Here is a 26266-nt window from a genome sequence, read left to right as displayed (position 1 = left end):
ACTGCTTTAGCAATAAGATAGGTACGAAATTGAATTAAAACATAGTGTCTAACATAGGCTTAGATACATCTATAGATACTACCAAGTATCTTTTTGTCCCAGAGTTATACATGTGTGATGTAGTTGTTTATCTTTTGTCGTTGAATTTGATAGATATAAGGGTTATTGGCAGTGGCGTAGGCATTGTTTGACGTTTGACATTAATTTAAGTTGAACTTGTTCACCTGCAGTGAAATAAAAACTCTTAACATCTATGCAAGCAAAAAAAGGAACTTTATCTGAAGATATCGGCTTAGAATTTCATTGAATGTAAGGAGCAATGTCAGGGTCTTGGGAGGGTGTACTAAATCGGTGTCATCAAGTATATGTGTTGATCAGCTCGCCTTATACTTTAAAAACCTTTTAATAGCCGATCAAAACTAAATGTCGTTATCCTAGAAACAATCCTTGGTTTCCAGCCAATTCTTTGGACGATGGATCAGAGTTTTGCCTTATCTACTGTGGCAAAATGTTTTTTTTTGGAAAACATCTTTATTTCCATTTTTTCGTTAATTTTAAAGCGGCATTTGACACTATAAATCAAAGGTCTTTATTATATAAACTCCCAGTGGTCGGGAAGTTTATTAGGGCCTGTGAGCAGTTGATATTGAATATGGCTGCAGTGATATGTGATGGGAAAAATGATTGAAATTCATTTTGCTCAGAAACTGATGTCCCTCAGGGATGTGTTTTAAGTCCGTCAATGTTCACCTTATTTATAAACGATATCGAGAATCATATGCCAGAGAGAGCTTCCTTTGGCGATATATTTGTACAAATATTATTAAATGCTGCATTTTTGCTGACAGCCCAGTGCCACTTCATCTTAAAATAAATAAGCTCAAGTTGTTTTCCGATTTATGGGATCTAAACATCAAAGATGGCACCAGCATCGGAGTTGTGAATGAATTTAAATACCTTGGTTTCGTTAAATTGAGTAATTTGAGTATCAGTGTTCATCTAAAAGAAAAACTGCCTATAGTGAAGTCTGCAGTTAATTCAATACGGTCCAAATTTTTGTCATAATCTTTTGTTGACGAAACGGCCAAATTCAAAGTGTTTAACGCCACAATTAACACTTGTTTCTTCTGTGGTAATGAGACTACGGCTATCAATGGGCGGAGGATATTGAATAAATCCAAATAAATTTCTTTAAAAGAATATTAGAATTAACCTAGAATACTCCAAACTACGCTATCTACGTTGAGTCCAGTGTAACTTTAATGTTCATACAAAACCTGAAGGCTTATGCTGATTTTGAAAAAAGAACTGACACCAACTTACGCAAAAGAATACTCCTTTTTATACCCCTTAAGAATTAAGAATTAGCAGAATTTGCTTTTGGAACATGGTGTCTCATTCAATTTAAGTACAATCAATGTAGCAGAATGGCAAAATATTTTTAATGAGTGCCATGCAAAAGTAGACGAACGGAGTTATCAGATGCATATTTATAAGGCTAAGGAGCTTACTTCAAGTGCTATATATAAAACTAAAAATGTTCTGCCTCTGATATGAGACTTATATTTAAAGTCAGTGCAGAAATTTGTGAATTTAATTTTAGACCATTTCGAAGTGAAATTAACCCTATTTTTGGCTTTTGTAACTTTAAGCAAAATGAAGACCTCTATCATTTCTTAGCTTTTCATATTCGTTTTTAGAATGTGGACTACCAACAGTAGCGTATGATAAGGTCATTAAATTCTGATCTTGACAGCATTGTTCAATGGGGAATCAAAAACCGTGTATAGCATTTAATACTTCGGAAACTCAATGCTGTCTTCTGTCGCAAAAGAGCAACCGTCTGCCAATGCCAGTATCCATTAGTGGTACTTGCATCAAGAAGATTGAACAACTATCAGTCCTAGGTATGTGCATCACAAGCCAGTTGTTGTAGAGTGGTCACATATTTGACATCACCTAAAATGCTGCTAACTGTTTAGGTTTTCTCCGGCGATGCGATGCAAGAAGTTTTTTTTCACCCCTTCTGATCTGGCTATAATTTATAAAGATTTTATTCGTCATAAACTTGAGTATAACTCTCATAATTGAGCTGGTGCCCCAATAACGTACTTGAGTCTTCTGGAAAGAATTGAAAAAAAAGCCATTCATGTCATTGTTTTTTTCGTTATTTTTATAAATAATGCTATAATGTGTAATAGCCAGTTGCCATAATATTAGGAATGCGCATCAAGTAAGCACAGAGATTCTTTCTTTAGCCTAGCCGCACTACGTGGAATGTGTAATACTTTACTACACTCAATATTTCCTGTGCAGTACAATTTACAGACCTTCAAAACCAATGTTCATTGATTTCTTCCTCCTTTCCTAATTGTTCGCACTGTGTTTAATCAATATAAGGGTATTCATAACCCTTTTAGTACGCGCACAATATATAAACAAAAAACCTATTGAGCAAGTACGCAATTCAGACGTCTTAATATCCCCAAGGGGACATGGAAATATTCTGATAAATCAACTGTCAACCAGATTGACCACATTGCAATCGACGCATGACACTTCTCCAGTATACAGGATGACCAAATATTCCGAGGGGCCAACATCGACTCGGACCACTAACTCGTTGTAGCCAATGTGAGGCTAGAGATATCAAATACAATCACAGGAGAACACCGTATTCTTTTCCGCTCTGGGCTCTAACAACCTCTTAAGGAGTTCTTTGCTGCCTGCATTAAGCATTGAAAACTAGTGGTAAGATTGTCTTGCAGCCATTAAAGATGCCGTCTCTGAAGTGCTGAGTTTTACACGGCCTCCTCACGAAACCCTTTGTTTAAAGACGAGTTTCGGTAAGTGCAGCTAAGCAACAGGTAGTGTGGCTTTAGACCAGACAATTCCACCATTGCCTAAATATTCACATAACGGCCGAAAAAAAAACCCTGGAACTTCAAATCGATTCCCATCGTCTCTTTATTAATTTTAAAGCGGAGTGTGGCAGCATCTATAGGGACTAACTTTACAGATCAACGTCTAGTTTTTGGCATCAATGTCAGCATTATCCTTTTGTGCAGAATGACGCTGCTCTGCCAAGGTCAAAACAAATCTTATCGATCCATTTGACGTCAAGAAAGTCTTAAGACAAGGTGTTATGTCAACACTAGAGGCACAATCTTCCAAAGGTCGATCAATTTACTAGGATACGTCGATGATATGTAAGTGGAGCGTTTTTGAGCATTGGGGCAGAAGCGGAAAGTATAGGTTTAGTGGTCAATGAAGGCAAGACCAAGAATATATATGCTGTCATAAAAAAGAAGAAAATTGGAAATTAAACGAAGAATAACTCTTGCAAATCGCTACAATTTTGAACTTAGAATGCAATTAAGTAGTAAAGTCCTCTTTCAAGCATCTTAATTCACCATCTATAATTAACTTATCATTTCGGTTCTCATTTATGACGCTGAGGCCTGAACCGTGTCAAAGAAAGATGAGAGCGCCTAGAAAAATTATTCGGTTGATTTTTGGTGCCGTGTGCATAGATGGAGAGTGGAGGAGAAGATACAACGATGAACTCTACGAGCTGTACAGCGGCACTGACCTGGTTAAAAGAATAAAACTCCAACTACTTAGATGGCTGAGTCATGTAGAGTGAATGGACATCAACACTCCAGCCCGGTGGGTCTTCGAGTCCAATTCCGAGCAACGGCGCAGTAGAGGAAGATAGTGACTTAGGGTGCGAAACCTTAAACAGCTATCTAGGGACCGAGCTGGCTAGAGACGCATGTTGGTTGAGGTCTATCTTATTTCTTAAAACTATCTTAAAGCTAGACAAAAATTCATAAAACTAGCCTAATTAACCATAACTAACAACTTACTTACTGGTCCTATACGGACACTCTAGTTAAAATATAAAATACTTACTAATGAATTTTGGCCCTGTAGTGTTCACCGGCTCGCCAACACACGCACCCGCACACTTCGAGGATCAGACATAGACTGACTCTCTCGTCTTATCTCGTGTTCATGCGCATGTGCTCGAGATGGTGATGACGATCGTTATCAAACACGATCGGATAAGCAAGTGGGTGATAACATCTGCACCCACATACACTACAGGCCCTAAGCTATATTTTACTGTAATTTATTTAATTTATTTTTGTTTGTTAGAAAATTAAAAAAAAATTATTCAATACCTCTTTTTATTTTTACTTAAAAACTAATTAGGTCCTTAAACTATAAACAAGTATGTAAACCGCCCAAGGCTTGAAACCCCATCCCGACTTCCAACTATCAAATGCCGATTGAAGCCACCAAAATTGGTTCTCCTGCTTCACCCTATCAGTTCGGTCCCGTTTGGAAACAGCCCTACTGAACCGAATGAGCTCTGCTCTGCCTTGTGCCATGACGTCCCGATTGTACAGGAGTCGCCTATCCAAAGTTCGTTGTCTGGCGTGGTAGATTAGCAGAACTCATCATCCTACGGGTACTAATCTTATGCACTTACAAAATTATTTCAATTTCTTTTAAACATTCAAAAAAGACTAATGATATTTATTAATATTTAGCATCAATTGCATTTATAGTATCTTCTTCTCCTATTCCTAGCTCGAAATTGGGTGACATTAACAAGATCATGTAAGGCATTCTAGCAGCTGCATTTCCATACATTTGCTACTCTTGAACTTTTGTTTTTTTAACTTTTGTCTTTCGAATTTTGACTTTTTCAAAATGTCTTCTTTCCTCGAGTCCGTATTCGAAAGCTTGTTTTTCCCTATTCTTGGTATTCGAATTTTTATTTCCGCGTTCCGCGGATAATAAATCGTTGGGAGTCAGAATAATTGCTCTGTTTTTAATTGTGTTATAATTTATTTAAAAAAAAAGGTGTTCGACCATGACTGTTTTATTAACTGTTTTTTCGAAACGTTGTTTTCTTCATGTTCGAACCTCAAAACAAAATTTGAATCTTTTTTTGGTAATAAAGTATCTTTATCTTTCGTTATAACAAATTTCTACTGTAAGAATTACAATAATTATTAGATGGAATTTAATATAAAATTAGAAGAAATCAAATTTCTAGCCGAACTGTACTTACCCAATACAGCAATCACTTCGAAAAATATTTCCATCGCATACACACACCCCATTAAAAATAAACCCAATCGGTTTGTATATAAACTAAAATCTCAGCGAAATTTGTTCAAACTCTTCTTATCGATTTTTAATACAATTTGACCACCTGCAACTCAGTGAAAAGAAAACAGAAAAATCCCCCAACTCATTATCTCTACCTCCCCCAATAAAATGTCACATTTTGGCTCTCTAAATCTACTAAGTAAATAACATCACGCTAAATCGCATACCATTTTCTTTAATCAATACTCCATATAAAAAGGATCTCTGAAAGCATGCGCGAGCTCAAAACTTATGTATGGAATCCGAAAAAGAAAATCCCACAGAAAATACCTATCTGCCCACTAAAAGATATTAAAATTTTTCAGTGAAAAATTCCTCTCGGTTGTATTCGGTTGCAAAAAAATAACGACGGAAAATAAATTTTATCTTCCTTCAAAAAACTAAAATTAATTAAAATTTTAAAACATCCTGAAAACGGTTCTAGTACCTAATTCCTTTAATTTAATTAAAAGGAGAAATACCATTCGTTATATTAGAAAAATATTAATTTAGAAAATTTTATATTAAAAAAATTGGATTTGTTCTTCCAAAGAAATAGAAATAAAAAAAGATATTATATCTATACCTTCATAGTTATCAGTGTCGATAAAATAAAAAAAAAAGATAGAAGCTGCTTTTTTGCTACTCCAAGTACAAAGGGCAGAGGTGAACACACAAAATAATAAAAAAAAGAAAATTAAAACATTTACAGCTTATTAACAACAACAATTTACGTTTTCCAGACATCGAATATAGTCATAGTATCTTATATCTAATCGAAGGGTAAGTTGAAGGCATGATTAGAATTTTAGCATGTTTTTTCTTTTTCTTTTTATTTTCCATTTTCCAATCCTTTCAAGTTTCTATCTTTGTATCTGTATTCTAATGCGATAGGAAAAACACATTTGCATCGTGCCGTTCCGTCCCGTCCGTCATGGACGTCAGACATACTGGCGTATATTTTTTGAGATTCACACTGATTTCAGAGTGTGGCACAGTAGGTCAAGTGAGATAATGATGAGAAATATGAAAATGTAGGTATATGCAGGAGAGAGATGTAAGGCGTGATGTAGGGGTCGAAGACATCTTTCCATACCGTCATCTAATCCTTCCTCCTTCCTCCCTCCTCCGTCATCACTCATCATTCAGCCTCTTTTCTCCGTCGGTCGCTGCTCCTCCCGCACTTAACGCAGGACGACTGAGCGACGACGGCAGCGCTAGCGACATCTACCTAAAAGGATTTTGTAAAGTGTGTTGTACCACTTAATTTTATGAGTTGGGATCTAGAGTATAAAAACCGGTGCAAGGGCCCTTAACTCGGCTCAAAAAACTATAGGCATCACTTGAGTGCCCCTATGGTGATACAGAGGTATCCTTTATCTTCTCCTTTCGCAAAACCTTAACTGAAAGCTTTAGTTTGAAAAAGAATTTTCTAAAATTTGACAAATATTTTCTTAAGAGAAAGAAAATCACTTTTAGTCCTCGGCAGTCGAGCGGAAGTTGGAAATCGGGACGGAAATAAAAAAATATATTTGACAAACACACCTACATGCGTTCCACATGAGGATAACTCTCTTCTCTACCACCACGCAAGGAAGGATTCTGGTAGTGTGAATTTGAATGTGTGTATAGGTTAGGTATAGTATAGTTTTAGTTACGATTTGTTGAATTGGAATATTTGATTTCATCTGCAACTGCGCCTTCTTCATTGATTATGCTCCATCTTTTTCCATCGCAATATACTTTCTTTTGGGGGTTCTGATTCTGATTCCGATTCGGAACCACCTTCGTAGTAAAGATTGAAACCTGACTCACCCCCAATTTTGTTGTTTTTTTCTTGATTTTCTTAAGGACACGCAACTTTATAGAGCGAACGAGTGTGGTGACATTTAAGTGCGATGCGGGGGGCGAGAAATAAATGAAAAATCAATGTTTTTATCGTAAAATTTAAAAAAAGGAATCCTTTGAAAAATTGCGACACATGGCATTTCGCAGTCGGTGATTAACTTGTAAAACAATTAGGGGTTCTTATCTTTTTTTTCAAACAAAGTTTGTTTATTAAACAAAAGGAATTGGTTAATATTTCTACAGAGGATTCTGAAAATATTCATAAATAAATTTGTAAATATTTATTAACTTCTTTATAAGAACAGATTACCAAGAACTTGATTCAGTTTTTTGGTTTCTTATATCGTAAGAAAATATAAATTCAGGAATAATTCGTATAGCCTCATTCGACTTGGTTCACTGTGAACATACATACATATATACATACATATACACAAGAAGAGGAAAAGTTAGTTAATTATTTATGTTTTATTTAATTAAGGTTTGATTCTATACTCGGAAGTTTTTATTTATTTAGAATTAGTCTTTATTAAAGGCATATGCGGGCGGGCATATCTATATCATCTAAGTTTGTTTCGCGAACGTTAAGTTTCTAATGTACCTATGGGTTATAGTATAAAGTTCATAGTTGAAGGTCGTCGAGTTTATTATAGAATTTCTTTTGTATAAATTTTTAAAGATATTATAAGAGTAAGCTGTTTAGCTTTTGTCTTAGAACAGTCTTTGATGAGGAAATTGGGTTAAGTATATTTACACTAAGGTGTATAACTTGTACAGAATTTACGTTTTTCGACATTTTTAATTAAACTATAGAAGACGTCCTTTTTGTATTTACTTGCTCAGTTGGTGGAGTATTGAATTTCGAAGAATTGATTTCGTCTAATTTTCCACCAATATTGACCAAAACTATGACAAATGTTCAATATTTTACTTGATAGAATGTCAGAAATGTACGTCAAAAAATCCTACCGGGACTTTGTTTGACCAAACCGAGATTTCTTAACATTCAATAATAAATTTACACTAAATTCTACGGAAATTATAGAAAGTGAAGAAATCCTGGAGTCCTTAATATTTTTACAACCAAATTTTGAAGATAAACCGAGAGTTATTAGATCGAGTTTTAAATTGATTTAAGAACTTTGTCAAGGAATTGGCTGTCAATTTTGTTTGATTTTTTAGTTTTATCCAAAAGTCCTTTCAATGTTTTAATTAAACTTCTTATCTCGTATAAGAAAAATAATGCAAACTAAATTCATAACAGAGAATTGGTTGATGTTCTTATAATATTGAAATTTAGTAATTCAAAAGTTTAACAATGTATATATGAGACACTTGAGTCTTCTTCTTGATCCAAAAACTGGTCAAGACAAATATCTTGAAATGTTAAAAAAAAAAACAAAATTTAAAAAGAGGCTGATGGAATGCGACCCACACTGATAACTTCCCAGCCCGTCTTCCGATTTGCTTTGCTTAAAAGTTTTTTGGTTTTCGTGTTGCGTTAAAAAAGTTGTCAGTTAAATTATTCTTACAAATTTTAAAACTACCAACAATATTTTCATATCAAGAAACAGTTTAGTTTGAAAATCTAGTTTTGTTAAATAGATTTTTAGTCGAACACAATTTTTTACCAATTTTAGTAGCATTTCTTAAATTTTTACAAATTGGATGAATGAAATTAATTTGAGAGATATCACGAACCGATCATCAATTTTTACCAAATTTGCGTTCTACAAATTTAGATTTTTATAAAAATAAATACTGGATATCGAAAACAATATTTTCTGTAAAATAAAAAAAAGTTTGAATACAATATTTTTAATTTTTGAAAAGCTATTTGAGTCGAAAGTAAATTTTACCAAGTTTAAGCATTGTTTTTTGTTTAGGTTTTTTATTTTTTGTTAGAAAACTATTAATTAGATTTTTCTCAAAACTTTACTAAATGTTAACGGCAACATTTTTCAAAATATGAAAGTAGTTTTAAGCGAATGTCTCAAAGTTTTGAAAAGATATTTGAGACGAAAATCAATTTTTACCAATTTTTGTTAAATTTTGTTTAGGTTTTTTTAGTTTTTTGTAAAAAAAACTGTCAATCCGATTTTTTTCAAAATTGTACCGAATGTTGAAAACAATATTTCTTAGAAGAAAAAAATAAGCTTGAAGCCAAAATCTCAAGTTTTTGAAAAGATATTTTTACCAAGTTTTAGTATTGTTTATTAAGGTTTTTATTTTTTATAAAAAAACTGTTGATTCGATTTTTCTCAAAATTTTACCAGATATTGAAAACGTTATTTTTCGTTGCACAAAATTGTTTTGGAGATAAAATTATTGTGTATTTGTAAAATTTTCGAGGTGACAAATTTTTTTTCTTCAGTTTTTTTTATTTATAAAAAAATTGTTTTCAAAAAATATACTTGTAAGGTATCACGGTAAAATGTATTATATAAAATTTAATTCAAGTCTCTATCGTTTTTGTTTTAGAAGATATTAAGTGTTAACCAAAATGTTCACCTATTTTTTAAACTGCTATGGTAAAAAACCGCCCACGTAATTTTCTTGAGAGCCCTTTCTGCATCTTTCTGCCTTTTTATCTGTATAACAAAATTTATTTAGTCGATATCTCTTCTGTCTTGAGCTACGGACAACAAAAACACGTCGCAAACGTACAGACGTACGGACGTATGAACAGAAATCTTTCTAAAAATCTTTTATTTCGACTCTAGGGACTTTGAATCGTCGAGAAATGTCAAAATTTTCAATTTGAAAAATCGGACCCATTACAATAACTTCCTATGGGAAGTTAAAAATGTTATCGTTGTTAATAGGCGTTTTTAAGCACTGGATAGTAACAAATTTGACTGTTTTAAGTGAAATTCTTTTCCAATTCAATTTTTGATCTACAATTTTAGACCAATTGCAATGGCTAGATCTACATGCCTTAGCATGATTAGAAACCAAGGCCTAACCGGACGTTCAACAGCTGATAAAATTGGCCGATGGCTTAATGGTTTTTATTCTTACCTTCAAATTAGAGATTCGTATAAATAAAACTCAAAGGGAGGTAAAAAGAACTGTAAAAAATAACTTGAAGTAGTGAAATTTTTAGGTGTGCATCTGACTTTTGTGATTCTGGGTCAAAAATAAACACAAAAAGGGCTTAAACGCAAGTCTCTTAACAGTTCTAAAACATATTATACTGCGAGCCATGTAAAACCAATTAAATTTAAGAAAAAACCGCAACTTGACGAACAATGAAAAGTTATACTATTAGAGTTTTTAAAAACTCAAACAATTTGGAACCTTTTATTTCCACAATTAGAGAAAATAAAAAAGGTGTTCAAAGCGTTTTCTCCAAGTTTTACATATTTCCACAATTGCTTCTCACAGTTGAAAGTAATTGGAGCAAGAGGTTTCTTCCTCATATAAACCCCAACAAACAGTTATTTTTTCGGGCTTCAATGGAGTCCCAAAAGTATCATTCCAAAAGCAAAAATCAATTACAATTTATATGCCAAATCTGAATGGCTAATTTGAGAAAGCACTTTTTCATGACAAGAGTTACTCTTGGAGAATTTGTCAATTCCTCGCAAGAGGCAGTAATCGTGAATAAAAACTTTAGTTGGCACAGGCAGGGATCGAACCCAAGACCCCTCGCATGACAGTCCAAAACCATCACGGTACGGGTAGAAATTAATTTTGCAACTAACTACGCGAAAAACAAAATAATTTCGTTATTTGCTCAGGTTCGTCAACTTGTCGTCAATCAGTCAGATTCTCAGGTCATTTTTGAACAGTCAACACTTTCACGTGTTTCCATGACTATTTTTCCAATTCCTTCCACAAAAATAGCTATTAACAATTTAAAATCTTCTTCAAGTTAACGGTTAACAATAAGCGATGAAAGGGGGGGAATTTCTTTTTTCATTATAGTGTCTTTTTTCAATTAATGGTCTCACTTAAGACAGAAGTTGTTAAAAGCACGTTTCTCCCTGCGAACAAAATTTTTAAAATCTTCTTCAAAAGTTAAAAAAAAAGTTAATAATATAATTGTCGTTAGCAATTTTGTTTGGGCATTTTTTTTTGTCTTTTAATACTCTGAGACCAAAAACATAAATAAATAGACAGTTTTAATGCAAAAAAATAAAAACCTAAAAAAAACAATAAAAATTGATAAAAATTGATTTCGACTTAAAATCTTTTGGATAATTTAAAAATATTGTTTTCGAACATATTTAATGTTATAGAAAATATTGTTTTAGACATTCAGTAAAATTTGTATAAAAATCCAACTGTCAATTTGTTCATACAAATTTATATCTACACAAAATAGTACGCAAAATTGGTACAAATTAATGTTCGATTTTTAATCTCCCGTGATTAAGTATTGACTTAAAAATGATTTCATTCTAAATTTTCGTTGTCCATAGCTCAAGAACCAGAAGAGATATCGACTTCAAATAAAATTTGTTATGCAGATATTAAGGCAGAAAAATGCGGAAAGGGCTCTCAAGAAAATTGCGTGGGAAGTTTTTTTTACCATAGCAGTTTAAAAACAAGTTGAAATTGTTGGTGAACTCTGAATATCTTACGAACCAAAAACGCTAAAGACTTGAATTCAATTTTATATAATATATTGCAACGTAATAGCAAACAAATATATTTTTTGAAAAAATATAATGAACGGTTTTTTTATAATGTTTGTTTGATTGGGCTTTAATGATCAATATTCTTGATGCAGTTAATAAAAAAATAATTCATCTTCTGTTACCCGACGTTTCGCTGGCTATTTTCCAGCTTTTTCAAGGGATTTTTTTCAAATTTATTAGTTTTGAGTAAACCGTACTATTGCATTTTTTTGTTGTTATGAACAGTTGAATAAAGAAATAAATAACACAAATAAAAAGATAAATAATGAAACAAAAAACACAACAAAGTTAAAACTAATATCACAATTTATCACTTCTTATTGCAACGAACAACAGCGAGCTTATCTTATTTTTTTGTTATAAATCAAGAAAACTGAAAAAAAAAATGTATAACCTCGGAAATTTTACGAATACGGAATGGTTTTATCTCCAAAACAATTTTGTGCGACGAGAAATAAAGTATTTAACATGTGGTAAAATTTTGAGAAAAATCGAATTGACAGTTTTCTTACAAAAAATAAAATCCTAAACAAAAAAATTAATTAAAGTTTTAAGAAATTCATTTTCGACTCAAATATCTTTTCAAAAATTTGAGATTATGTCTTTCAACTAATTTTTACTAACAAGAAATATTGTTTTTAATATTCGCAAAAATTTTAAGGAAAATCGATTTTACAGTTTTTTTACAAAATATAAAAACCCAAACAAAAAAATCAATAAAAGTTGGTAAAAATTAAATATCTTTTCGAAACTTTGAGATATTGTCTTTAAACTACTTTTATCTTAGAAAAAATATCGGTGTCAACATTCAGTACAATTTTTAAAAAAATCAAATGTTGTTGAGGAGTAAGTCTTTTTGATGAAATTAATTGACGGCTGTCAAAAAGGCCGTAGTATCCGTGGCATGATGGTTAGTGCGTTGGACTGTCATGCAAGAGGTCTTGGGTTCAATCCCTGCCTGTGCCACCTTAATTAAAAAAAAAAAAACTAATTTGCGCGGGTACTGCCTCTTGCGAGGAATTGACAAATCCTTCAAGAGTAACTCTTGTCATGAAAAAGTGCTTTCTCAAATTAGCCGTTCGGATTCGGCATATAAACTGTAGGTCCCCTCCATCCCTGACAACAGTACTCGCACACAGGAATAGTTGAGAGTTGTAAGTCACTAGGCCCTGGTTCACAACGGACTGTTGCGCCACCCCATTTGATTTTTTGTCAAAAAGACCATCTCCAAATGGAATACCAGACGTACTAAAAAAACCCCAGTGTACAAATGTACCTATACTCGTATGTAATTAAGATTTTATATTTGTTTTTCCCATACATTTTCTTCGGTTTCGTTTTCGCCATAACAGTATTTAAATTAATTGCATTGCAAACTATCTCGCCCGATTAGAAAAGAATTGGATCAAATTACATTTTGTACATGTTTCGTTGAATACAATAAGATAAATTTAAATACAAATCGGTTAATTTCGACCGCTTTAACGTTCGCAAAAAAGTCCAACCACAAGACGATTACTTCTAAACGGTGTAACGCTTTGGTTTAAAGTATTTACTTTTGGTCAAAATTAAAATCTTAATCTCAAAAAAAGAATCTGTATAGCAGCACTGTCTTCCCTCCTGTTGTTTAATTTAAAAGAAATAAATTAATACAAAAATCTAAACATGGAAGTAAGATTGAGTGAACTTTCTTCTCAAATTACGTTTTTTAAATTTTAAGGTTACGCCTTATAACAAACGATATCCTTAAGCCGGTAAGAAGTGTGTCAAAAGCCCGACCGAAATATCGCGTCGTTTTGGTCTACCCATTATTTGGACAAAGACATTGTTGGTAACAAAAATGTTTAATATCTGGTTTTTCAATAGGGCCTTGAAAACATCGAATTATACTGTGAACATTACTCATCACACTATCTTTAACAATAGGCATGTTCAGAAGACGACTTAAGGCAAGTTTCCAATATCAAACTCTTTATTGGAAAGTTGACTGGAAAGGTGGTCAAGAAAAATCTCCCTAACTATTAAGTCAAGTCTACTTCTGTCAAAATGATAGTTGATCATGTTATTTCATTCAAATGAAAGCTGAACTTAATTACTCTATGAATTATTTATTTCCTGCAAAACTTTATTCAATGTTTTTTTGTATACTTTAAGTCAATTATTAAGTTTTTGAAATTTTTTAAATGTCCTCATTGTAATTAGGCTTTTTCTGACTTTTAGCAGTATTGGCTTTTGAGAATTAAACACAATCATGAAACATTTTTTTGACGTTTCAAGGTCTCTAGAATCTAAATGTTTACGTACGTTCCTATGTTCGGGAAACTTTTTTCGTCTTCGATATCTTAAGAACCAGTAGGGATATTGACTTCAAGTAAAGTTTGTTATGTAGATGATAATGCAGAAAGATGCACAAATAACTCTCAAAAAAGTCAGTGTTTGGATTTTTGAGTATATCTCACAAGCCAATAACGCTAGCGACTTGAACTAAATTGTATATTACACCAGGGTTTTTATTTTTTGTTAAAACATTTTGAATCCAATTTTTGTCAAAAATTTTACTGAATGTTGAAAACAATATTTCTTATAAGATACAATTAGTTTGAATACATTATTTTTAATTTTTGAAAAGATATTTGAGTCGAAAATTTTTACCAACTTTTATTAATTTTGTTGTGGGTTTTTATTCTTTCCTAAGAAAAATGTCAATTGTTTTGGATATAACACCAATTTTAATTCGTAAAATTTTCGAGGTGACAAATTTTGTTTCAATTTGTCTGATACATAAAAAACGTTTTTTTAAAAAAAAATATATTTTGTTTAGTATCTGTGCGTTTTTGGTTCGTTAGATATTTGGGGTTAACCAAAATGTTCACCTTTTTTAAAACTGCTATGGTAAAAAAACCTCCCACGTAATTTCCTTGAGAGTCCTTAATGCATCTTTCTGCATTATGAACTGAATTAAAAAATTTATTTGAAGTCGATATTTCTTCTGGTTCTTGAACTATGGACGACGAAAAAAACGTTGCTAAAATACACGCACGACACTCGGGACTATGAAACTTCGAGGAATGTCAAAATTTTCAATTCAACAAATCAGACAGATTACAATAACTAAATAAATAAAAGTTAATAAAACACATACATATGTTATGTTTTCTTTCATAATATTTTTTTATTATAAAGTTTGAACTTTGACATTTGACCACCACGCGAATAGTTGCAAGGCTAGATTTTTTTTAGATGAAATTGACGAATATTGGTTCTTAGGTGCTCAAGAGTTAAAAGTTTATCTGCATTAACTAGGTCTTATGCGTAGCCCCCAAAAAACAAGTCCAGCGGTGTCAAATCGGATGATCTTGGTGGCTAGTTTAAATCGCCACGACGAGAAATTACGCGCCCAGGAAATGTCCATTTCTCTAAAACCATATTTGCTCGATTTGTGTGGCATGTGGCACCGTCTTCTTCAAATCGTATTCTTTAGCAGGCAAAAAAAGTCGGTTATCATATGACCATAACGCTTCGTCGTTTTCGAAGAAGTAAGGTCCAATCAAGCCTCAGCTACGGACCAAAGAGCGCTCCAAAAAGATATTTTTTGTGGATGAACTGCCTTTCCTCAATTGCTTGCAGATTCTCAGAACTTCAAATACGACAATTTTGTCTATAAGCAATGCCACCGAGTGAGAAATGTGCTTTGTCGCTGAAGAAAATTTAGTTCGAAAAATCGAAGTCCACCGTCTGTTGTTAAAGTTCAAGCACCCATTCGACGTATCTACGACGTTGTGAATGATCAGCTGGTTTCAGTTGTAGTGTGACCTGGACTTTTTTTTATATGGATGTAGGTGTAAGACAGTTTCGGGCCTTCCATAACACTTTCACTTACAGCTGCGATATTTAAAGTTGTATGGTCCAAACGATGATGCACAGGCCTTGCAATTTCTTTAACCAATCTTCTCTTCAAACTTCTTCACAATTTTGCTAATTACTTGCTGCGTAGTTGGACGATTATGTTAACCAGAATTTCGTCTTAAAGCACGATATGTGGTTGTGGCAGAATCACCACTTTTGTAGTAGGGTTTAAAATTGTGTATGAGCTGTGCGATAGTTAATCGATCCATTTTGGCAAATGTCAGACTTTCAACTGACAAAAAATTGGTTTAAAAACTTAGTTTAACAGATGTCGAATTTCAGCCCTATATTTTTGAAACTGAATCTCGATATGTCGCTATTAAATGAAGGTATTGCCTTCAAGATAATTTTATTCTGTGCTAAATTTTCTTAGAAAAATCAAATTTGTATTTGTTTATATAATCAATAAAAATATTCAAAAATGCTTCTAGATTTGGTAAAAATTGTTTTCGACTAAAAATCTCGTTAGCAAAAATGTATTTTGAAATCAAACTTATTCATCATAATGCAAAATATTATTAAAAATTTTTAATTAATTTGTTTTAGAAAAATTCGACTTACAACTTTTATAAAAAAAAAACCTGTAAAACCTACAAAAAACACAACAAATTGCTAAAAAATGGTTTTGACACTCAAGATATTGACTTCAAAACATTAATCTCTCATAAAATATGGTTATGAATATTTTATAAAAGTCAGTGTGGGTTGTATTCGAGCCTCTTTTTCAATATTAAACTCCGTGAGTATCATGACATTTGACAAATTACAAATGAGTAACTAAAATAAGAACCATCCAACGTTTTCTTTTATCTAAAATTATGCAACGAAAATTATAATCATCAGAAGTATTTTCACATTCTAACGTAAATAAAATATAACGAACCACATTTCTTTTGTTCTATATCAAAAAGGTCAAAGGACGTCCACAACAACGAAGAATATACTTTTTTAATGATATCTTAGGAGCCTTACATTATTTGTATTCTTTTTATCCACTCAAAAGTACTTCTCAAAACCCATCAAAACAACATTCTTATTGTTTTGTAGTACGTAGTTTCACCACTTGAGTAAATATTATATTTTTACTTGCACAACTGAAAGGTCACGAACGAAGGAGAAGAATTGTTTAAAAAACCATGATTCAAAATCTATTAATTTTTTTGTAATATGATATTAAAATGTATAAAAAATATGATATTCAATATAAGAACTTGATTTTTCACTATCTGATGTCATACATTTTTCACGTAACTGAACCGCTCCTCCCACTTTAAAAAAAAGGGGTGTTAGAATAGAACTATTTCATCTTTATTATATTTTTATCAACTTGTATAGTTCTCTCTCTCCAAAACCAGATACAAAGGAATTTTTTCAAATGAACATAAAAGAAAAAAAGTAAATGTCGATGAGAATATGAAATGTGAAATAATTTTGGGATTATGATTTTTCAAAACTCAATAAAAATATATAAACTTAATTAAAAAGAATGGATTTCCGTCAACCACTTTTTCACAGCTATTTTTACGTCAAGCATCCGAGTAAATTCGTTACAAACCTAAAACTTAATTTAAAAATGTGTAAAAACTTGAATTTTAAAATATATTCTCAGTTTTTCACATCTGGGGTATTTTTGATGATGGAAGCTCATGCTCATAGCCCATTTTCGAAGAGAGAAAAAACTTTAAAGTGTCTTTTTTTCTAACTCTTCCTTCCAATGGTTTTTTCGTCCTTCCTGTAAAATATTTTTCACTGTGTTTCATTCATAAATTCCTCTCTCTTCTGTGTGGCAGTGTGTACACTTAAATTTGTATGTATAAGTGTTAAGTGTACACCGTTAAAATCTTATATATATATATATAAATACCTGCCAGGATGAGGAATGATGATGGAGAGCAGTATAAACTTTTTGCCAGAGTTGAGTTTTAGTTACGTAATAATTTCCTTTTGATTTAAAAGAATTAAATGGTTTAGGGGCACGCATTCTAACTAAGAATAAACAGGCCAGCTTGAATTTTTATGTTTTATTATATGATGATAACTTTGTGTAGTGGGGGAGGGGAGGGGCGGTGCAGGGTGGTAGATAAGGTACGTCGTACTCGTACCTGCCTCTTGTGGTATTTTGGTTTCCTCCTGACAGACTTAAAACGATACAGCTAACCACCCACTCACCGACTTACAGTTGCATTCAACTAGTGAAAAGTGAAAAGTTTGTGAAAAAAATATATAGGGGGGCTTGAGAAAAGTTCACACCACTGCCTAAGTGTTTCTTTGTTTTGTCATTTGAAATTATGTCAGAAAGGCATAATTCTGTATTTTTATATTCAACTACAACAACGACGACGAGGACGATAAGGATGACAAGAGGAGATGTAAAAAAGGGTTTGCTGCGAGGAAGAGCAATTGCTATATAGGTAAGAGTATATACTCACTCATTCAAGTTGCGCACAAAAGCTATATAGTAGATAGGGACCACCAGCAGCATCATCACCATCGCAGTCATCATAAGAGAAACCTAAAAAGGTGGATGACATTTTTTGAGGTGCCTTAAAAGATGATATACATTCTAACATAGGATATAGATGGAGGCTTGTCATTATAAAGTTACTTTATTCCCACGCGATTTATTACTTTCGAAATAGAAAAGAAAATTTATTAATTTGAGAGTCACGTTTATTTCCACGTGGATTTAATTAAAAACAAAAAGAAAAAACAAGAACATCTAAATTTTAATATAAAAATATATATTTACCAACAATATTGAATGAATACAGGTGGAAATTACTTTCTTTGACAATGTTTCAAAATTGGGACATTCAATTTGCGCGTTTATTAAAAATACGAAGAACTCGAGATAATTGAATTTTTAACGTATACACATCATTTACATGAAATTATGACGTAAACAATTAAAACATTAAAAGAATACCATTATTACATTTTAACATTTAAAAGTGAAAAGAAAAACCGTAGTTAAGGTTAATTATTATTCAGCTGTATTTCTTAAACATAAATAAGAATTCTTGAAATAAGTGTGTATATACCTTTACACGCAATTTGACAATGAAAGCCCCAGCATGCGGTTTGTGTGACTTGAGATAATATTATCCCTATGGTCTTACATAAAACGAAGGCAATCATAATTTTTGGAGAAAATGTCATACGTAAATTTGGCGAAAATAAATGATTAAAAAAAGTTAAAAGGCCCCGCTGGGGTTTAAGGCAGTTAACACAAGGTTAATTAGAACAACCTCAAAAGCCACAAAGTTCTTAAACTTTTGCGTTTAGGTTTGATTAAGTATATAAGGTGCAAAACATTGTAAGCCAAAATATCAATTGATTTATTGCGTGAAAATGTGCCTCGTAATTACACGAGTGCGGTAAATAATACACAAAGAGTAATATTTCAGGACATCGCGGTTCATGTTAAGAATAACGAAAGATAAATACTCATTTGTAGTACCAGTGGCATGATGCTTAGTGCGTTGGACTGTTTACAACAAAGGGACGAAACAATACAACGAACGGGACCAAATGGACGCTTACAGAAAAGCGACTATTGACGCCCTACGTAAGCACAAGAGTGGCTTACTGACAAGACTCAAAAACTTGTACAGACGACTTACAGACCCACACGACTTGGAGGTTAGGACGCTGAAGTCGTCAATAAAAAATGTCAATCTGTTGATTAAGGAGAACTTCAGGTTATCATTTAACAAGTACTGGGACCAGTCAAGATCCAGTCAGTTAATTTCAGTGACCCTAGTATGTTCCCCAAAATCAACAAGATATTCAGGAAAAAAAAACTATAAAGAAATTCCGTGTCTGAAACTCCAAAGAACTGAAGAGAACAGGGACAAATATTTCCAGAAGAAGCTATATTTGACGATGACTTTTACATATTTGAAGATCCGAAGGAAAAGTGGAGGCGGTGGGAGCTGCTTCCCAGTGCAAGTGTGCAAGGTGAATGTTAGCATACGGCCCAACCACGAACAGCAAAACAGAACCCTACTTAATCACTTTTACCTTCGAAATGATATGACACAATAGCGATCTGAGAACCGAGGTTTCATGCGATTCGATGACGATTCCTTCTTCTTCTTCCGAGTATCAGCAAAGTTTTCGAAAAGATCATTAATAGAGCTCTGACTAAGTGGGCTTCGGACATGGGTCATGACACAATTCATGCTGCGCCTAAACTCGTTTCTAATATCCAATGGAATAAATCAAAACAACAATGCACAGGTGCTGTTCTGGTTGATTTGGAAAAGGCCTTTGACACCGTATGGTTAGAGGGTCTTTACCTAAAACTGAGCAGGCTTGGCATAAGCAAGCCATTGTTGTATATACCTGATGATATGCTTAAAGATAGAGAGTTTGTTGTCAAAAGTGGCAATGTAACTTCTACCACAACATTTTCAATTAAAAATGGTCTTCAACCAACAGGGAGCGGTGAATTCGCCGGTTCTCTTCAGCATTAACACCAGCGATCTGATAGGTAGTCTTACAAAGGCAATTGCATACGCCGACGATCTAATTGCGTACAGAATGGCCTGAAAGGTTTAGGTTATTAGAATTCTCTTGCAGCGTGATTTCGATAAGATTCAGCGATATTACGACGACTGGAAAATGAAAATAAATGTCCAGAAGTCGGAGGCAATTCTGCTCCGGACTCCGTTGGCTAGGGCCATGAGGGATTCGTGCAAGAATTGGCGCAAGATGGTCATCGTTGACTAGCTCGTCTTGAAGAAGAGTTTCGATTAATGTTCTTGGGACGGCAGGAAATGGGCTCACGACATGAACCAATAAGAACTACAAGCTCGGTTGGCTGCAACCATCCTCTTTGTTTACTTCAACCGGTCCGAACAATTCACTAAGGAGAAACTAATTTTGTAAAAAATATATCATAGAATCAACAACAAACAAAACTGTTACTATAGAAATTAATTTGATTTAAAACATTCTCTTCTTCTTTCACAACAAATTCAATCCAAAATACTGAGCTTATGACTATTGCTTCTGCTAGCCAAGGCGGGTTTGAAAAGATTCTGAACGATTTCGTGTAGGTCCTCATGGCCGAAGCAGAAAAAGTCAATCCCTAGTTCCAGATTCGTACCAAAATCACACTTATCCAGAGCGATCACTGAAGCTGTTATGATGGGCTGCAATTTTTCTATGACTATATCTCTTTGGATTCTTCCTTTGAGGAATCGCCCGGCTTGTCCAAAGGACTGAGGATCTTCTTGATGTTGGCATCGCTGTCCATCAAGGGGCGATAGCCCACTGTTGTGATTTTATTTACTGGAACAACGATTCCCACATTGTGGAATGTTTTGGTGACAATTTTCCTAGCCCACTGCGAAATAGCCTCCACCAGAGATTTTTTTTCATACTTTTTCTCCTTCAAAATTGAACTTATCGCCTTTCTCATATCTCCCAAACCCTTGTTAATGAACGTAGTTACCGGAAAGTCTTTCTCAAGGTAGTAAGCGAAAGCGTCGAACATATTTGTGGCGACGATTTCGAAGACGCATCCCTTGGAAACGTTATTACGAACTATGAGCAAGTCTACCTCGTGCTTAGGGTCGTCAGTTATAGTGAATTCGGGTTCCTCGCTTAACAAATAGCGTTTGAAACTTTAGAGGAGTGCCGCAAATAGTCACCGGGCTTTTATTGTCGACGTTTTTTTGTTGCCACGCAGCTCCTCACAAACTTTCCATTTCTTTTCTCTTCCATATTTTGTAATTAAAAAAAGGCAATAATTCTTATTTTGTAATCAAATTGTATGAATAATACTACTTAACACGACCAAATATATGTGAAATATTTGTTTTGACAGCAGCCATCAGCTCTTTTGTTTGCATTAATTTGAGCGCTGAATGTTTCAAAAGGTTTGTTTGTTTAGTTAAACTTTGAATTGCTACTAGTTTTCGAGAGGTTCTATATAAAACTTGTGGTTTACGAAAACTTGTGGTTTACCAAAAATGTATGGGAGAACATGAGACTTCGATTAGACTTTTGGCCAAAACCGATAATTTCTCGAAAACCGGGTTTTGGCCTTGGTGTGAAAAGCCTATTAGGTCTTAGAGTTCAGTGAAATTGTGTTACTGTGTTTCAATTTCATTTCGTAAAAACTAAGGTTCGAAATGCCATAAACTGTTTCAAAATGTTAAACTTCGTAATTCTTTGAAGATGAGAAAAAGAGGAAATTTTACTTATTGAGAAAGCTGCGTGATAAAATATTGACCTTTTTTAAAGGCAGTTCTTTTCACATAAATCCGAATCTCTCTGCAATATTTTCACCTGTGTGAGCAGAAGAAGAGAGAGGAACACCGACTTCTAAGAAGGAAAAAGAGAGAGTATGAGAAGCGTGCTGCTGAAGATGTTGAGAAGATCAAAAGCAGAAATGAAGTTCAAATGTCTTATGAGCAGGTGAAACGAATTTTGCAAATACATAAGCCTTGAACCGAAGACTGCAAAGACCAAAGTGGAAACATCATAGTAAACCCAGCAAATTCTTAGGATATAGAATGACCACTTCTACAGATTGTATAACGGCGACGACGAACCGAATTCCGACAGGATGATACATTTAACATAGACGAAAACCTACAAATACCTCTTCCAGACTTTGACGAAGTAAAGATTGCAATATCTAAGCCGAAGTCTAACAAAGTCAATGGAGCAGGTAGCTTGACTCACGAGCTCTTCAAAGCAGCTGGAGATAGTTTGGTTTGGAGCATGCACCAACTTATCTGTAAAATATGGTCGGAAGCAACAATACCCGATGAATGAAACCACAGTATTGTTTGCCTGATATTAAAAAAGGAGATCATCTTAACTGCACCAACTATATATGTAGGTCTATCAGTCTACTTAACATCGCTTACAAAATCTTTTCGCCGTAATAGGTGAAAGTCTAAAGCCCAACGTCAACAAACTGATACGACCATATCAGTGTGGTTTTCGCTCAGGAAAGTCCATAGTCGATAAAATATCAAATCCACACCCATCATATCTACATCGACTTCAAGGCCGCATATAATAATATAAACAGTTACGAGTTGTTTAGAGGCATGTCTGGTTTCGACATCCCTGCCAAACCCGTTTGACACATTTGTGCAGGATAAAAGGCTGGAAACAACTTAACCGAACCTTTCGACGTCAAAAAAGGCTTCAGACAAGGTGATGTGTTGTCATGTGATTTCTTTAACATCATCCCAAACACTAGAGGCTCTATCTCTCTAGAGACACTATCTCTCTATCTAATTAATGGCATATGCTGATGGCATTGACATAATCGGAAGAACTCAGCGGGTTGTCAACGAGGCTTTTGTCAGTATTGAGGCCGAGGCAGCAAAAATAGGTTCAGCGGTTAATTTGGGCAAAACAAAGTACATGCTACAAAATCGATACAAACATAACTTTAAAGTAGTTAAGGAGTTTGTATACCAAGGCTCTGCTATGGACACTGATAAAAATACCAGAGCGGAAATCAAACGAAGACTTACTATTCCTAACGGTTGTTTCTTTGGCAAAGAAGGCAATTGAGTAGCAAATCCCTCTTTCGAACGACCAAAGTGTCGCTCTATAAGACCCTCATCATCACCGTTCTGCTATACGGTGCAGAAACATTGAATATGATAAAAGCGGATGAAAGCACCTCGAATCGTTTCCAGAGAAAAGTTCTTCACGTGATCTAAGGTGCCGTAAGCATGTAAGGTGAGTGGAAGAGAAGATGGAACGAAGAGCAGTACGGGCTGTACAGCGATGTAGACTTATCCAGATGGTTTAAATTCCTGAGATGGCTGGGTCTGAGACAGCGCAGTAATTTTTGGAAATATATTAAAGAATCTTAAATTACCAAAGTCTTAAAACACCGATTAATTCGGAGTAATTTGTCAAATTGATTTAAGTGCCACTAAATGCATTCCTGTAAAGGATTTAAAAAAAATATAAATTTAAAAAAAAATTCGAATAAATTTATTTAATATTTAAAAAGAGATTTTAAATAAAATAATTTTAAAGTTAAATTTATGTTGAAATTACTTACAGTCAAAAATAAATAAATAATATTGGTCACAGAACTTCTAAGCCTAGTGACGAAGAATTCACAGTTCCCTTATCAAAAACAATTCATACAAGGAGCTTTTTTCCATTAAACCATAGAACCCTTTAAGAATTCAAAAAAAATATATATAAAGAAACTCTCAATGATTTCGACAGGGAATGGGATTGAACTTCAGACTTTTGGCTTTTTCTTAAGTAAGTACTTTAGCTGAAGGAAAAAAGTTTTTGTCCCCATTCATCATGCTTAAATGATAATTTTGTTTTTTTATCTCATTTATGATGAATACAGAATGTAGCACACACGTTTGTCTTCTTAACGAATAAAGTTGTTGCCTTTATAACATTTCTATTGTATACGCTTCAAGGGGACACACTGTTCTTAACTAAAACTAAATACAACTTCTAACTAGAAAATGAACAAAAACTTCTTCCAACATTCTTATTCTCATAAATGGAGGATAATAGAAATATTAGTCTTGAAGGGTGGCATCATCACCTAAACAAAAAATTTAATTATATCTGGTGACCTTTCATGTTGATAAGAGGGAATAACAAGAATTTAACTTGCTAACATAGATAGAATATGTATTTCCGGAAAGATTAAGGGGAAGCTCCCAAACTGACAGTAAAGCCAATTTCGAGGAACAGTGAGATTTCTGCAAAAACATTTAAGCAAGAAGATTTAATAATATTTACTAAAAGTGTTGGACTCGCAACCATTAACCATAACCATTTCAAACTGAAAGGTTTTGATGAAAAATTAAAACACATATAGTATTTATTGTATTTCTATGATAAATTGTTTTATATTTAAGCTAAAATCCTGAAGATTTTAAAGGTCAAACTTATCAGCAATACATTTACTTGAGCTTTTAGGGCTTTGAAACGTATTTGATGAAATTTCTGTTCTATTTATTTTCAAAGAAATCTCATACGAAAGACGAAACCAAAGATTTAATAAAAGAAAGTGAAGAAAAAAGAGAAAAAAATACGTAAAAAGAAAGAAGTAGCAAATAAAATTGATTTTTCCTACTGGGAACTTTGGAAACGAATTCAGGTCCACACATACATATAGCAATCAATCAAAGTGGTATCCTATTTTCTCAGGTATAAGCTTCAAATTATGATGATTTATTGATGAAAGCTATTACTACTCTTCATGTTCTTCATTACTGCAGACTTGGGGAGACAAATTGCAATAATACCTTTCATATTCCAATAAAACAAATGATATCAACTCAGGTATACATAATTTGTCTGATGCTTAATTTTGGTATAGTGAAGTTTCTATTGAGCTGACAATACCTAACAAGTTATAAAAAATGCTTTTTTAAAATGCAGACCAAGCCGCAAAAAGCATTTTGATTTAGTTTCCGGGTCGATGAAATTCTGTTTGTTGCAAATACAACACCTTCCAAGGTAACACAATTTCATCGATACGAATTTAAAGCTTTTTTTTTTAAAGAATTACTTTTCATTAAAAATAAGCTGGTTGTTGTCGGTCCTCAGAATTGACAAGGAAAAGACTGTGGTCGTTTTCAATTTCAGTATAAGCAAAGTCGGTTAATATGGCTTTATTACGTCCACACAATTGACTTAAACGTTATTCCAAGCCTAGATGATTCCTCTTCTCCAAAATCTTTCTGTGGTTACATTGGCTTCTCGACAATAACGCGTTGTGTTATCTTAGCCACTGGGATGACAAAACTTGCTTACTTAATTAAGGTGGCTCTACAGTCTTGTGTGAACTAGGGCCTTACCTAACAAACTTTTCAATCTAGCTCGGTCCGATGTCTCGGCTAGATGTCTCAAGTTCGCGCTCCAAGTTAGGTGAGTTCACTTTTTACTGACGAGTGCCACCTGATTTGCGGTCTTCCTCTACTTCGCTGTCTCTTGGTCGTGGATTCGAAGACTTTCCGGGCCGGCTCTACGTGACTCAGCGATCCCAGTCGTTGGGCTTTTATCCTTATGGCTAAGTCTACTTCCGTGTACAGCCCATACAGCTCGTCAATCAATCTTCTGCTCCACTCCCTCCGTAGATCAAGCGAAGAACTTCTCTGTCAAAACAAACCAACGTGTTTTTATCCGCTTTCACCTTGAGTCCATGCTACTGCACCGTATAGCAGAAGACGTATCAGCTCGCACTATACTTTCAAGGACGATGATAAGGATATCACATGGCAGCTCATCACTTTGACTAAAGCCTTTTTTGACATCGAAAGGATAACGAATTCCCTATGCCCAACTAAACAGGGCTCTTTACAGCTAGTCAGGCATTGTTTGCTTTCTTCCCGCCATATCTTACAGATAAGTTGGTACATTCTCTTAACCAAATTATGCTTTGAAGAGCTCGGCATTCAAGCCATCTGCTCCAGCGGCTTTGTTAGACTTCACACTTAAGCCTACGGCAATTTTACCTCGTCTAAGTCGAGAGGATGGATTGTTGGCTGCTTAAAACCCAGCATGTCAGAGATGCCCCGATTGCATCTAGGTAATGTGGACACTGGTTCCCGATACATTGTGTTGGCGGCAGAAAGCTTCGAAAGAGGTTACTTGTGACTCGATCGAAAAAAGATTTGGTGATCTCTTGGAATTTAAGCCGTTCGACGTTATTTCTTCCCCCAGCATTTCCC

The 26266-nt window shown here is 33.9% G+C and overlaps 1 protein-coding gene across 1 annotated transcript in view; it reads left to right on the top strand.

Annotated features, from left to right (window-relative positions):
• The first annotated feature begins 5486 nt into the window (after positions 1-5486).
• The window catches only part of LOC129943360 (synapsin), a 153754-nt gene continuing 132974 nt past the window's right edge, over positions 5487-26266 (top strand). Inside the window, exon 1 of the mRNA XM_056052742.1 lies at positions 5487-5949. The gene's annotated coding sequence lies outside the window, so the exon portion shown is untranslated. The remainder of the gene's footprint in view (positions 5950-26266) is intronic.

Source organism: Eupeodes corollae, chromosome 1 (genome assembly GCF_945859685.1).
Source record: "Eupeodes corollae chromosome 1, idEupCoro1.1, whole genome shotgun sequence".
NCBI lineage: Eukaryota > Metazoa > Arthropoda > Insecta > Diptera > Syrphidae > Eupeodes > Eupeodes corollae.
Note: the sequence above shows the minus strand (reverse complement) of the source record. Positions and strands in the feature narration are given on the sequence as shown.